At 46.5% G+C, this 12,091-nt stretch overlaps 1 long non-coding RNA gene across 1 annotated transcript in view; it reads right to left on the bottom strand.

Annotated features, from left to right (window-relative positions):
• Window positions 1-12,091, bottom strand: part of LOC111547644 — a 30,687-nt gene that overhangs the window by 6,946 nt on the left and 11,650 nt on the right. Inside the window, exon 2 of the long non-coding RNA XR_002733181.3 lies at window positions 292-391. This is a non-coding gene — a long non-coding RNA (uncharacterized LOC111547644). The remainder of the gene's footprint in view (window positions 1-291; window positions 392-12,091) is intronic.

The following is a 12,091-nucleotide window of genomic DNA, read 5'->3' as shown; positions in this document are numbered from 1 at the left end:
GGCTGGAGTGCAGTGGCCGGATCTCGGCTCACTGCAAGCTCTGCCTCCCGGGTTCACGCCATTCTCCTGCCTCAGCCTCCCGAGTAGCTGGGACTACAGGCGCCCACCACCTCGCCCGGCTAGTTTTTTTGTATTTTTTAGTAGAGACGGGGTTTCACCGTATTAGCCAGGATGGTCTCAATCTCCTGACCTCATGATCCGCCCGTCTCGGCCTCCCAAAGTGCTGGGATTACAGGCTTGAGCCACCGCGCCCGTCCAGAATACCTGTTTTTCTTCACAGAATACACTTACCCCTGCCCAGGGGAAATAGCTCCAAATCCCATCTAGTCATTGTATTCAGCTCAGAGTCTCTCAGTCAGCTTCAGTATGGTTCCTTATGGTGATTTGTGAACTGAAAAAGCAAGTTATCTGCATTTCACAAACATACCCAGTATACATTGGTAGAGCACGAAAAGGATAACAATATAAACCCCCGTTCAGAAAAGGAAAGCATGGAAGAAGTGCCATAGTCACTGGTCCAAAGCAGTTTTGAATTCCCACTGCTCAGGCAGGTCAAAGCCCCTTTCCCTGGACTGCAGGGAGTTCCTGGATTAGAACTTGATTTTTTTTTTTTTTTTTTTTTTTAGAGACAGGGTCCACTCTGTTGCCCAGGCTGGAAGGCAGTGGTGTGATCATAACTCACTGTAATCTCAAACTTCTGAGCTCAAGGGATTCTCCCACCTCAGCCCCTCCCAAGTAGCTGGGACTACAGGCATATTCCACCATGCCTGGCTAGTTTTTGCCATATTTTATAGAGATAATGTCTTGCTATGTTGCCCAGGCTGGTCTTGAACTCCTGGTCCCAAGCGATCCTTTTTCCTTGGTCTCCCAAAGTGCTGGGATTACGTGCATGAGCCACCACACACAGCCTAGACCTTGTTTTTGTTATGGGATGGAGTTTTTTTTTTTTTTTTTTTTTGAGATGGAGTCTTGCTTTGTTGCCCAGGCTAGAGTGCAGTGGCGCAATCTTGGCTCACCACAACCTCCATCTCCTGGGTTCAAGTGATTCTCCTACCTCAGCCTCCCGAGTAACTGGGACTACAGGCATGCACCACCATGCCCAACTAATTTTTATATTTTTAGTAGAGACGGGATTTCACTATGTTGGCCAGGCTGGTCTTGAACCCCTGACCTCATGATCCCCCCACCTTGGCCTCCCAAAGTGCTGGGATTACAGGCGTGAGCTGCCGTACCTGGGCTGGGATGGACTCTTTTGTCCGTTGTTCTCCGTGGCTCCTGGATGTGACTTTCTAGCAAGTTCTTCCTTGCCTTTTTTAAATTTTATTTTGAGGAGAGAGGGTCTCACCCTGTTGTCCAAGCTGGAGTGCAGTGCCAGGATCATAGCTCACTGCAGCCTCAAAGTCCTAGACTTAAGCGATCCGCCTACCCTATCATCCCAAGTAGCCCCAACTACTACGGGCACACATTGCCATGCCTGACTTCTTCCTTGTTGATTACCCTTCATGGCCACATCTGAGATTGGCTTTGGGAAGTATGACCATTGTCCTTGGAAAATGCTCAGCTTTCACCAAGCCACTTCCTACTAGTGAAAACAAGGGAGCCTAAAGTTATTTTAAGTCTCAACTAGTCAGACTGTATGTATATGCACTAAAATGTATCTAACAAAAGTTACCATCTGGCCGGGCGCGGTGGCTCAAGCCTGTAATCCCAGCACTTTGGGAGGCCGAGACCGGCGGATCACGAGGTCAGGAGATCGAGACCATCCTGGCTAACACGGTGAAACCCCGTCTCTACTAAAAATACAAAAAACTAGCCGGGCGAGGTGGCGGGCGCCTGTCGTCCCAGCTACTTGGGAGGCTGAGGCAGGAGAATGGCGTAAACCCGGGAGGCGGAGCTTGCAGTGAGCAGAGATCCGGCCACCGCACTCCAGCCCGGGCGACAGAGCAAGACTCCATCTCAAAAAAAAAAAAAAAAAAAGTTACCATCTTAACTTTTTAAGTGTTCTGTAGCATTAAGTACATTCACATTGTTGTGCAGCCAACTTTTTTTTGGGGGGGGGGATGGAGTCCTGTTCTGTCGCCCAGACTGCAGTGCAGTGACACGATCTCAGCTCACTGCAACCTCTGCCTCCCAGGTTCAAGCGATTCTCCTGCCTGTGCCTCCCAAGTAGCTGGGAGTACAGGTGCCCGCCATCACACTCAGCTAATTTTTTGTATTTTTAGTAGAGACTGGGATTTGCCATGTTGGCCAGGCTGGTCTTAAACTCCTGACCTCAGGTGATCCACCCACCTCAGCCTTACAAAGTGCTGGGATTACAGATGTCAGCCACCACGCCCCGGCCCAGAACTTCTTTATCTTCCCAAACTGGAACTGTACTCATTAAACAATAACTTCAACCCCTAGCAACCACCTGCTCTCCAACCCCTGGCAACCACCATTCTACTTTCTGTCTATAAATTTGACTACTCTTGGTACCTCATATAAGTGGCATCATAAAATATTTGTCCTTTTGTGTCTGGCTTATTTCAATTAGCATAAGGTCTTCAGGGTTCATCCATATTGTAGCTTGCATCAGAATTTCTTTTTCAGGCTGCATATATTTCATTGTACTATATCTTGTTTATCTATTCATCTGTCAGTGGTCACTTGGATAGCTTCCGCCTTGTGGCTATAATGAATAGTGCTGTTATGAACATTTTATGTAACAGATATAAAAATATCTGTTCAAGTCTCTGCTTTCAGTTCTTTTGTGTATACAGCCAGAAGTAGAATTGCTGGATTATATGGTAGTTCCATGTTTGCTTTTTTGAAGAATGGCCATACTATTTTCTACAGCAAGTGCAACATTTTACCTTCCCACCAGCAATGCAAAAGGGTTCCAATTTCTGTATATCCTTGCCAACATTTGTTATTTTCTGTTTTTTAATACTAGCCACCTTGGTGAGTGTAAAGTGGTATTTTGATTTAAATTGTGTATTGAGTATCATTTCATGTGCTTATTGGCTACTTGTATGTCTTTGGAGAAATATCTGTTCATAACCTTACCTGTTTTGGGGGTTTATTTTTTTATTGTTGTTGAGTGGTTGGAGTTCTTTATATATTTTAGGTATTAATCCCTTATCTGATACATGATTTGCAAAATTTTCTCCTATTCTATGGGTTGCCTTTTCAAAATCATTGTCAAATCTGATGTCATGAAGTTTTCTTCTTATGTTTTCTTCTAAGAGTTTTATAGTTTTTGCTCTTTTTTTTTTTTTTTTTTTTTTTTGAGACAGCTTCTCATGCTGTCACCCAGGCTGGAGTGCAGTGATGTGATGACAGCTCATTGTAGCCTCAACCTCCCAGGCTCAAGCAATCCTTCAACCTCAGCCCCCTAAGTAGCTGGAACTACAGGCATACGCCACCACTGCACCTGGCCATGAAGGCCACACTCTTAACCTGATATTTGCCTTAGAAAGATTGCATCTTTAGGCCAGGCACCTGTAATCCCAGCATTTTGGGAGACCAATGCAGGCTGATCACTTGAGTCTAGGAATTTGAGACCAGCCTGGGCCACATGGCAAAATCCCATTTCTACTAAAAACACAAAAATTAGCCAGGCATGGTGGCACGTGCCTGTAATCCCAGTTATTTGAAAGGCTGAGGCATGAAAATCACTTGAACCCCGGAGGCAGAGGTTGCAGTGAACTGAGATCGCGCCACTGCACTTCAGCCTGGGCAACAGAGCCAGACAATGTTTAAAAAAAAAAGATTGCATCTTTAAATTCATGTTGTTCAAGACCTTTTCTTTTTTATTTATCTATTTTTTTTGAGCCAGGGTCTCACTCTCTTGCCCAGGCTGGAGTACAGTGGTACAGTTACGGCTCACTGCAGCCTCCACCTCCCTGGGCTCAGGTGATCTTCTTGCCTCAGCCTCCCAAGTAGGTGGGAGTATAGGCATGCTTTAACATGCCTGGCTAATTTTTATTTTTTATTTTTTGTAGAGATAGGGCTTTGCCCAGGCTGGTCTTGAACTGCTGGGCTCAAGTGATCTTCTGCCTCAGCTTCCTAAAGTGCTGGGATTACAGGCATGAGCCACCGCTCCCTGCCCTAAAATCTTTTCTATCTTACTTTGTACTATTTGTTGTCCAGAAGCACTCAGCTTTTCCAACCCTGAAAGACCCATGATCTTTGCTCTTTCTCTATTTTCTTCTATTTCTGTTGAAATCCAGCTTATTCTCACCTAAACTCACCTCTTTCTTGGAATACTTTATAGAGACAACAGTGCTAGTTATTAAGTTATTGTCTCTCAACTCCAAACCCACTCACATATTCTCTACATGAGATACTGGAGCTGGGGCTCTGAAAATCACGTTTTTGCTTCGGCAGGCTCTGTGTTTGGCTTTCCCAATAAAGGCCACCAGAGGGAGATAGTGAGGCCAAAGGAAGAAGAAGGGACTCTTTTTTGAGATGAGTTTCCCTGCCGTTGCCCAGGCTGATATGCAGTGCCGCGATCTCGGCTCACTGCAACCCTCTGCCTCCCTGATTCAAGTGATTCTCCTGCCTCAGCTTCCCAAGTAGATGGGACTACAGGCGCCCGCCACCACGCCTGGCTAATTTTTGTATTTTTGTTAGAGACACTGTTTCGCCATGTTGGCCAGGCTGGTCTTGAACTTCTGACCTCAGGTGATCTGCCTGCCTCGACCTCCCAAAGTGCTGGTATTACAGGTGTGAGGCATCACGCCCAGCCGGGACTCTTCTTTTTGCTTCCTATTCCTGTAAGGGTCACTCTGGCAACAATCCTTCACCCAGGCAGCAGCAGGGCCGTCCTATAGCAGCAGCTGAATCCACTTTGTAGTTTTTCCCAACAATTGCCAAACCAGTTCCATGTGTCCCACTCAGAGATACCAGCACCAGCTGGGTAGTATCCTGTCCTCAGAGATCTGAGTTCTTCAAGCTCAAAGACTAGATAGAGCATCAGACTGAGAGGTCCGAGTTTCAGCTCTGCAGAGGCCCTCCTCTAAGGTTTTAACTTTGAGTAATTCCAAACTCTTGCCTTTGTACTCTTAGCCCAAGGAGTTATAGATGCTTCTTGCTGTCTGTTGCTGCCTCCATGATATCTTAGAGTTTTCTTTTTACCCTTACAGTTGTCTAGTTAACAATTTATTCCTAGTTAACTGTTCTAACCATTCTTTATATTAAATTCTCTCTGTCAGTGACTGATGTGGTTTCTCTCTCATTGCCTGGACCCTGACTGATACAGAAACTGGTACTAGGAGTGGCCCCAGGAAAAAGACCCCAAAAGGTAGGATTAGGAAATCAGGTTGGCTGTGTCTTTGGGTTTGAATGTGCTGAGCTCCTTGCTAATGAGAATGTGATGCTACTGATCCATAGCATGCTGTGGCATCATAATTAGTGAAATCATCGCCTGTGGTTATTTGTGATGAAGTGCCAACCAAAGCAAGTGTCTTGGGGGCCCAAGTGGTGGTTGCACTAACTGTTGCGGCAGTGATAATGACTATAGGTACTATGATATGGGACTGATTCTTCCAGTTGCATCATAGGTCTTGCAGGAAAAAAAAAAAATGACCAGCTCAGGTCTTTAAACTCTCAGCTGAACTCATGGTCAGAGAACTGTAGGGCTTCTCTGATAGCCATAAAAGAATCCCATTTCCAGTAGCCACCAGACTGATTTGCTACAAATAAAACATGAAAATTGTGCATGTTGCAGAATTCCATCAGCTGAATTCAGTTTAACTAAGTCTTTCCTGTAATTCAGAAGGAGTAGGACCCTGAAACTTGGAATGAGGACATATGATTTGACTCAGACAAATGTGAAAATCTTAGATTTGTCTTTCTCTCTGAGCTTCTCTTGCTAGTAGAAGCATCTTATTGACTTGTGTCTCAGAAGTCGAGGCTTCCCTTGCTTGAAAAGCTTGTAATAACTTCTGGGGCAGGATATATACCTTGCAAAGATATGCCATTCTCCCCAAGATCCACCCAAGCCACCCCTCGTTGCCACCAGATCCACAACTAGGATGCAATCTCAGCATTCTCCAAGGAGGCGAGTATACAATCTTACAGAAGGAAATAACTTACATACCACAATCATTTCAAGATTTTTCTGACACATAGACAGAAATCTGGGGAATACACATGGGAGTGGATTCTTAGAATGTTAAACCTATGAGGATGAAATAAAACACAGGACTGAGCCAAATGTATTGATGTGTATGCACTTGTCAGAGATTCTGAATTTAAAGTGTTACCTCACAAAGCTACAAGTGGCTCTAATGACTTACTTGGTTGGTTGACTGAAAATCTGACTTAATGTTACTTCTGTTATTTTATTTTATTTATTTATTTATTTTTGAGACAGGGTCTTGCTCTGATGCCCAGGCTGGTACAATTTCACCTCACTGCAGCCTCGACTTCCCAGGCTCAAGCAAGCCTCCTGCCTCAGCCTTCTGGGCAGTTGGGACTATAGGCGTGTGCCACCATACCCAGCTAATTTTTTTTTTTTTTTTTGGATGGAGTTTTGCTATTGTCGCCCAGGCTGGAGTGCAATGGCACAATTGGTTCACTGCAACCTCCGCCTCCCAGGTTTAAGCAATTCTCCTGCCTCAGCCTCCCAAGTAGCTAGGATTACAGGCATGCACCATCATGCCTAATTTTTGTATTATTAGTAGAGACAGGGTTTCACCATGTTGGCCAGGCTGATCTCGAACTCCTGACCTCAGATGATCCACCCGCCTTGGCCTCTCAAAGTGCTGGGATTACAGGCGTGAGCCACTGCGCCCAGCCACACCCAGCTAATTTTGGTATTTTCTGTAGAGACAGGATTTTGCCATGTTCCCTGGGCTGGTCTCGAACTCCTGGGCTCAGGCGATCCACCTGCCTCAGCCTCTCAAAGTTCTGGGATTATAGGTGTGAGCCACTGTGCCCAGCTGGTACCTATGTTTAGTGAGGCTAAGATGGGAGGAATTCACTGGAGAGGACAAAATTCAAAGGACCAGAGAGAAAAGAATGTTGTAATAAATTTATCATATGTGAACTTGGCGTCCTCTGTGTCTCCCAAGAGGGCCCAGAGGACACTCTGTTCACCACAACATTGAGAAATGTATTGGTGATGGGAGCATCTGCATTCTCAGAAAGCTCTGTGGGGACTCTGTGATTCAAAAATGATGGTTGGGGCCAGGCCCAGTGGCTCAAGCCTGTAATCCCAGCACTTTGGGAGGCCAAGACGGGCAGATCACGAGGTCAGGAGATCGAGACCATCCTGGCTAACACGGTGAAACCCCGTCTCTACTAAAAAATACAAAAAACTAGCCGGGTGAGGTGGCGGGCGCCTGTAGTCCCAGCTACTCGGGAGGCTGAGGCAGGAGAATGGCGTAAACCCGGGAGGCGGAGCTTGCAGTGAGCTGAGATCCGGCCACTGCACTCCAGCCTGGGCGACAGAGCGAGACTCCACCTCAAAAAAAAAAAAAAAAAAAAAAAAAAGATGGTTGGAAATTCTGTCATTGAGATGGGCTCCCTAATTTCAGTGGAGACGAGAGGATCTCAGAGTATCAGAGGCCAAGTAGTAGTGCTTAACCGACAAAGACAAGGTAGATGCATTTGCCATCAAAAGCAGTAGAGTCTTTGTAAGAATTTAGTGGCCCGAAATATGATTTGGATCACCAACAATGGGGAGTCATGGCCTCTTATCCAGTTTTTAGACCTAAGTCAGCTAACAGGAGCCCCTTGATTGAAAGGGAGGCCAAGTCCCCTTAAGAAAGGACCCAGCAACACTGCCAAAATATATATGGTAAATTTTCCCTCCGATTTTCTTCATAACATCTATAACCCTTCACTAGAGCAACTGTACAGTGAGGAAAAGGAAATATCCAGACCTTTAGGGGATTACTAAATATTGGCTCTGAACTGATGCTGATTGCTGGGGACCCAAAATGTCGCTGTGGCCTATCAGTTAAAGTAGGGGCTCTTGGTGGCCTCTTTGGACATATCTTGGGGTTATCTCCCAAGTTCCTGAATTTATAATTGGAATTGATGTATTTAACAACTAACATGGGTTCAGTTGACTCTCTGACCCATAGAGTAAGGGCCACTATGGTAGGAAAGACCAAGTAGATGCCTCTGGGACTTCCCCCTCTATGAAGACAGCAAACTAGAAGTAAACTGCATACCTGGGTGTTGTGAATTGAACTGTGGCCGCCCCCCACACCCCCCACAAATCCATATGTTGAAGCCCTAAACCTCCAGTGTGACTGTATCTAGAGATAGGGCCTACCCTAATCCAACAGGACTTGGGTCTTTATAAAAAGAGAAAGGGGCCGGGCATGGTGCTTCACCCCTGTAATCACAGCACTTTGGGAGGCTGAGGCAGGTGAATCACTTGAGGTTAGTAGTTCAAGACCAGCCTGACCAATATGGTGAAACCCCGTCTCTACTAAAAAATATAAAATTAAGGCCGGGCGCGGAGGCTCACACCTGTAATCCCAGCACTTTGGGAGGCCGAGGCAGGCAGATCACGAGGTCAGGAAATCCAGACTATTCTGGCTAACAGGGTGAAATCCCATCTCTATTAAAAATACAGAAGGCCGGGCGCGGTGGCTCACACCTGTAATCCCAGCACTTTGGGAGGCTGAGGCGGGCGGATCACCTGAGGTCCGGAGTTCGAGACCAGCCTGACCAACATGGAGAAACCCTGTCTTTACTAAAAATACAAAATTGGCTGGGCATGGTGGCACATGCCTATAATCCCAGCTACAAGGGAGGCTGAGGCAGGAGAATCGCTTGAACCTGGGAGGCGGAGGTTGCGGTGAGCAGAGATCGTGCCATTGCACTCCAGCCTGGGCAATAAGAATGAAACTCCGTCTCAAAAAAAAAAAAAAATACAAAAAAATTAGCCAGGAGTGGTGGCATGCACTTGTAGTCCCAGCTACTCGGGAGGCTGAGGCAGGAGAATCGCTTGAACCTAGGAGGTGGAGGTTGCAGTGAGCCAAGATCACGCCACTGCACTCCAGCCTGGGCGACAGAGCAAGACTCCATCTCAAAAAAAAAATTATGGCCGGGCGCAGTGGCTCAACCCTGTAATCCCAGCACTTTGGGAGGCCGAGACGGGCAGATCACGAGGTCAGGAGATCGAGACCATCCTGGTTAACACGGTGAAACCCCGTCTCTACTGAAAAATACAAAAAACTAGCCGGGCGAGGTGGCAGGCGCCTGTAGTCCCAGCTACTGGGGAGGCTGAGGCAGGAGAATGGCGTAAACCTGGGAGGCGGAGCTTGCAGTGAGCTGAGATCCGGCCACTGCACTCCAGCCCGGGCGACAGAGCGAGACTCCGTCTCAAAAAAAAAAAAAAAAAAAAGAATGGGAGGGAAATACCACAAAAATTCATGGGCCTGCTACTTCAGAGAACTATCTGGTGGTCCAAAATTCTGTAAATTATCTGGGCACGGTGGCTCACAGCTGTAATCCCAGCACTTTGGGAGCCCAAGGTAGGCGGATCACTTGAGATCAGGAGTTCGAGACCAGCCTGGCCAACATGGTGAAACTCTGTCTCTACTAAAAATATAAAAATTAGCTGGGTGTGGTGGCGCACGCCTGTAGTCCTAGCTACTTGGAAGGCTGAGGGTCTTGCTTGAACCTGGGAGGCAGAGGTTTCAGTGAGCCAAGATCATGCCACTGCCCGCCAGCCTGGTGACAGAGCAAGACTGCCTCAAAAAAAAAAAAAAAGTAATAATTATAGGCCAGGCATGGTGGTTCACGCCCGTAATCCCAGCACTTTGGGAGGCCAAGGTGGGTGAGTTGCTTGAACCCAGGAGTTCAACACCAGCCTGGACAATATGGTGAAACCCTGTCTCTACCCCCAAAAAATTTTTTAATTATATAATAAATATAAGATAAATATATTTATAAATAATTTGTAGTTATACATACACATATATGAATATATAAATACATGTATATAATTTTCTCTTCTCCTTCCTTTTATTATTTTATGCAAATTGTATTTAACTTTACAATTCAGTTTTAAGTAACAGTGTTTCCAGACAGGAATGCGACTGATTTTGAGGAGTTATTAACATATCCCAGAGATAAATACAATGACTGTTGAGATTCCGCATTTCTGGCCAGGCGCTATGGCTCATGCCTGTAGTCCTAGCACTTTGGGAGGCTGAGGTGGGCAGATCAGTTGAGTCAGGAGTTCCAGACCAGCCTGGCCAACATGCTGAAACCCCACCTCTATTAAAAATACAAAAATTAGCTGGGCGTGGTGGCAGATGCCTGTAATCCCAGCTGCTCAGGAGGCTGAGGCAGGAGAATTGCTTGAGCCCAGGAGGCGGAGGTTGCAGTGAGCTGAAATCACGCCACTGCACTCCAGCCCAGGCAACAGAGTGAGACTCATCTCAAAAAAAAAAAAAAAAAGAAGGCCGACATGATGGCTCATGCCTGTAATCCCAGCACTTTAGGAGGCCAAGGCGGGCAGATCATGAGGTCAGGAGTTTGAGACCAGCATGGCCAATATGGAGAAACCCCATCTCTACTAATAATACAAAAATTAGCTGGGCGTGGTGGCACACACCTGTAGTCCCAGCTATTCAGGAGGCTGAGTCAGAAGAATCGCTTGAACCCAGGAGGCAGAGGTTGCAGTGAGTCAAGATCGGGCCACTGCACTCCAGCCTGGGTGACAGAGTGAGACTCTGTCTAAAAGAAAAAGTCAGCCAGGCATGGTGGCATGTGCTTGTAGTCCCAGCTATTTGGGAGGCTGAGGCAGGAGAATCACTTCAACCTAGGAGGCAGAGGTTGCAATGAGCCGAGATCACACCACCGCACTCCAGCCTGAGTGACAGAGCGAGACTCTGTCTCCAAAAAAAAAAAGAGATTCCGCAATTCTTCATTTTGGTGGAGTGAGTGAGAATGTACTTGTACAAAAGATAGTTGCATAGTTGTGCCTTGTTAGGTGGAAGACTAGAGTTGCCTTGTTGTATGGAGGTTTGAAAACGTAGAGGCAGGCCGATAGCGGTGGCTCACTCCTGTAGTCCTAGTATTTTGGGAGGCCAAGGTGGGTGGATCACAAGGTTAGGAGTTCGAGACCAGCCTGGCCAACATGGTGAAACCCCATCTCTACTAAAAATACAAAAATTAGCCAGCTTTGGTGGTGGGCACCAGCTGCTCGGGAGGCTGAGGCAGGAGAATCGATTGAGCCCAGGAGGCAGAGGTTGCAGTGAGCTGAGATTGCGCCATTGCACTTCAGCCTGGGAGATAGGTCAAGACTCTGTCTCAAAAAAAAAAAAAAAAAATGTAGAGGCAAGTGCATGTGGATGCTGAGTAGCCAAAGAGGTGGACTGTGCCCAATATTATTACCTGAGCTCCAAACCGGCCTGTCTATACTCAGCTTTGAGTTACTGAGGCTGGGGCTCTGTAAGACACACTTCTGCTTTACCAGCTACATCTGTTTGGCTCTGCTAATGGGCACTAGAGGGAGACCGCAGAGCTGAAAGAGACGAAGATATTGGCTCCTTCTATTACTTTCAGTTCCTATGAGAGTGAACCTAACAGTGCTCCTTCACCCTGACAGAAGTAGTACTTTTCTGCAGTAGAGCCTAATTTAGTTTGCAGGTATTTCCGATTGCAGAACCAAGTTTATCATGCCTCGCCTCAAAGACACCAGCATTGCTGTGTGCAGTGGCGTGCACCTATAGAATCAACCAGTCAGGAAGCTGAAGGGAAGGACAGCTTGAGCCCAGGAGTTCGAAGCTGGTAGTGTGCTAAGGTCATGCCTATAAATGGCCACTGCCCTCTAGGTTGGGCAACATAGCAAGATCCCATCTCTTTAAAAAAAAAAAAAATCATCTGGTTGGCACTCTTCCTCTTCCTTAGTTTCTGCTCTAAGCTTCTAATTTGTAATAATTCCAACCTATTTTCTTTCTTCCCTCAGCCAAGGAGTTCTTAACTGCTTCCTGCTGTTACTGCCTCCGTGATATTGTAACCTTTCAGTTATCCTGGGCTCAAGCAATCTTCCCACATCAGCCTCCTGAATAGTTGGGACTACAGATGCACACCACCAGGCCTGGATAATTTTTTTTTTTTTTTTTGAGACGGAGTC

This window comes from Piliocolobus tephrosceles, chromosome 1 (assembly GCF_002776525.5).
Source record: "Piliocolobus tephrosceles isolate RC106 chromosome 1, ASM277652v3, whole genome shotgun sequence".
Lineage (NCBI taxonomy): Eukaryota > Metazoa > Chordata > Mammalia > Primates > Cercopithecidae > Piliocolobus > Piliocolobus tephrosceles.
This window is presented reverse-complemented; position numbering and strand designations above follow the sequence as displayed.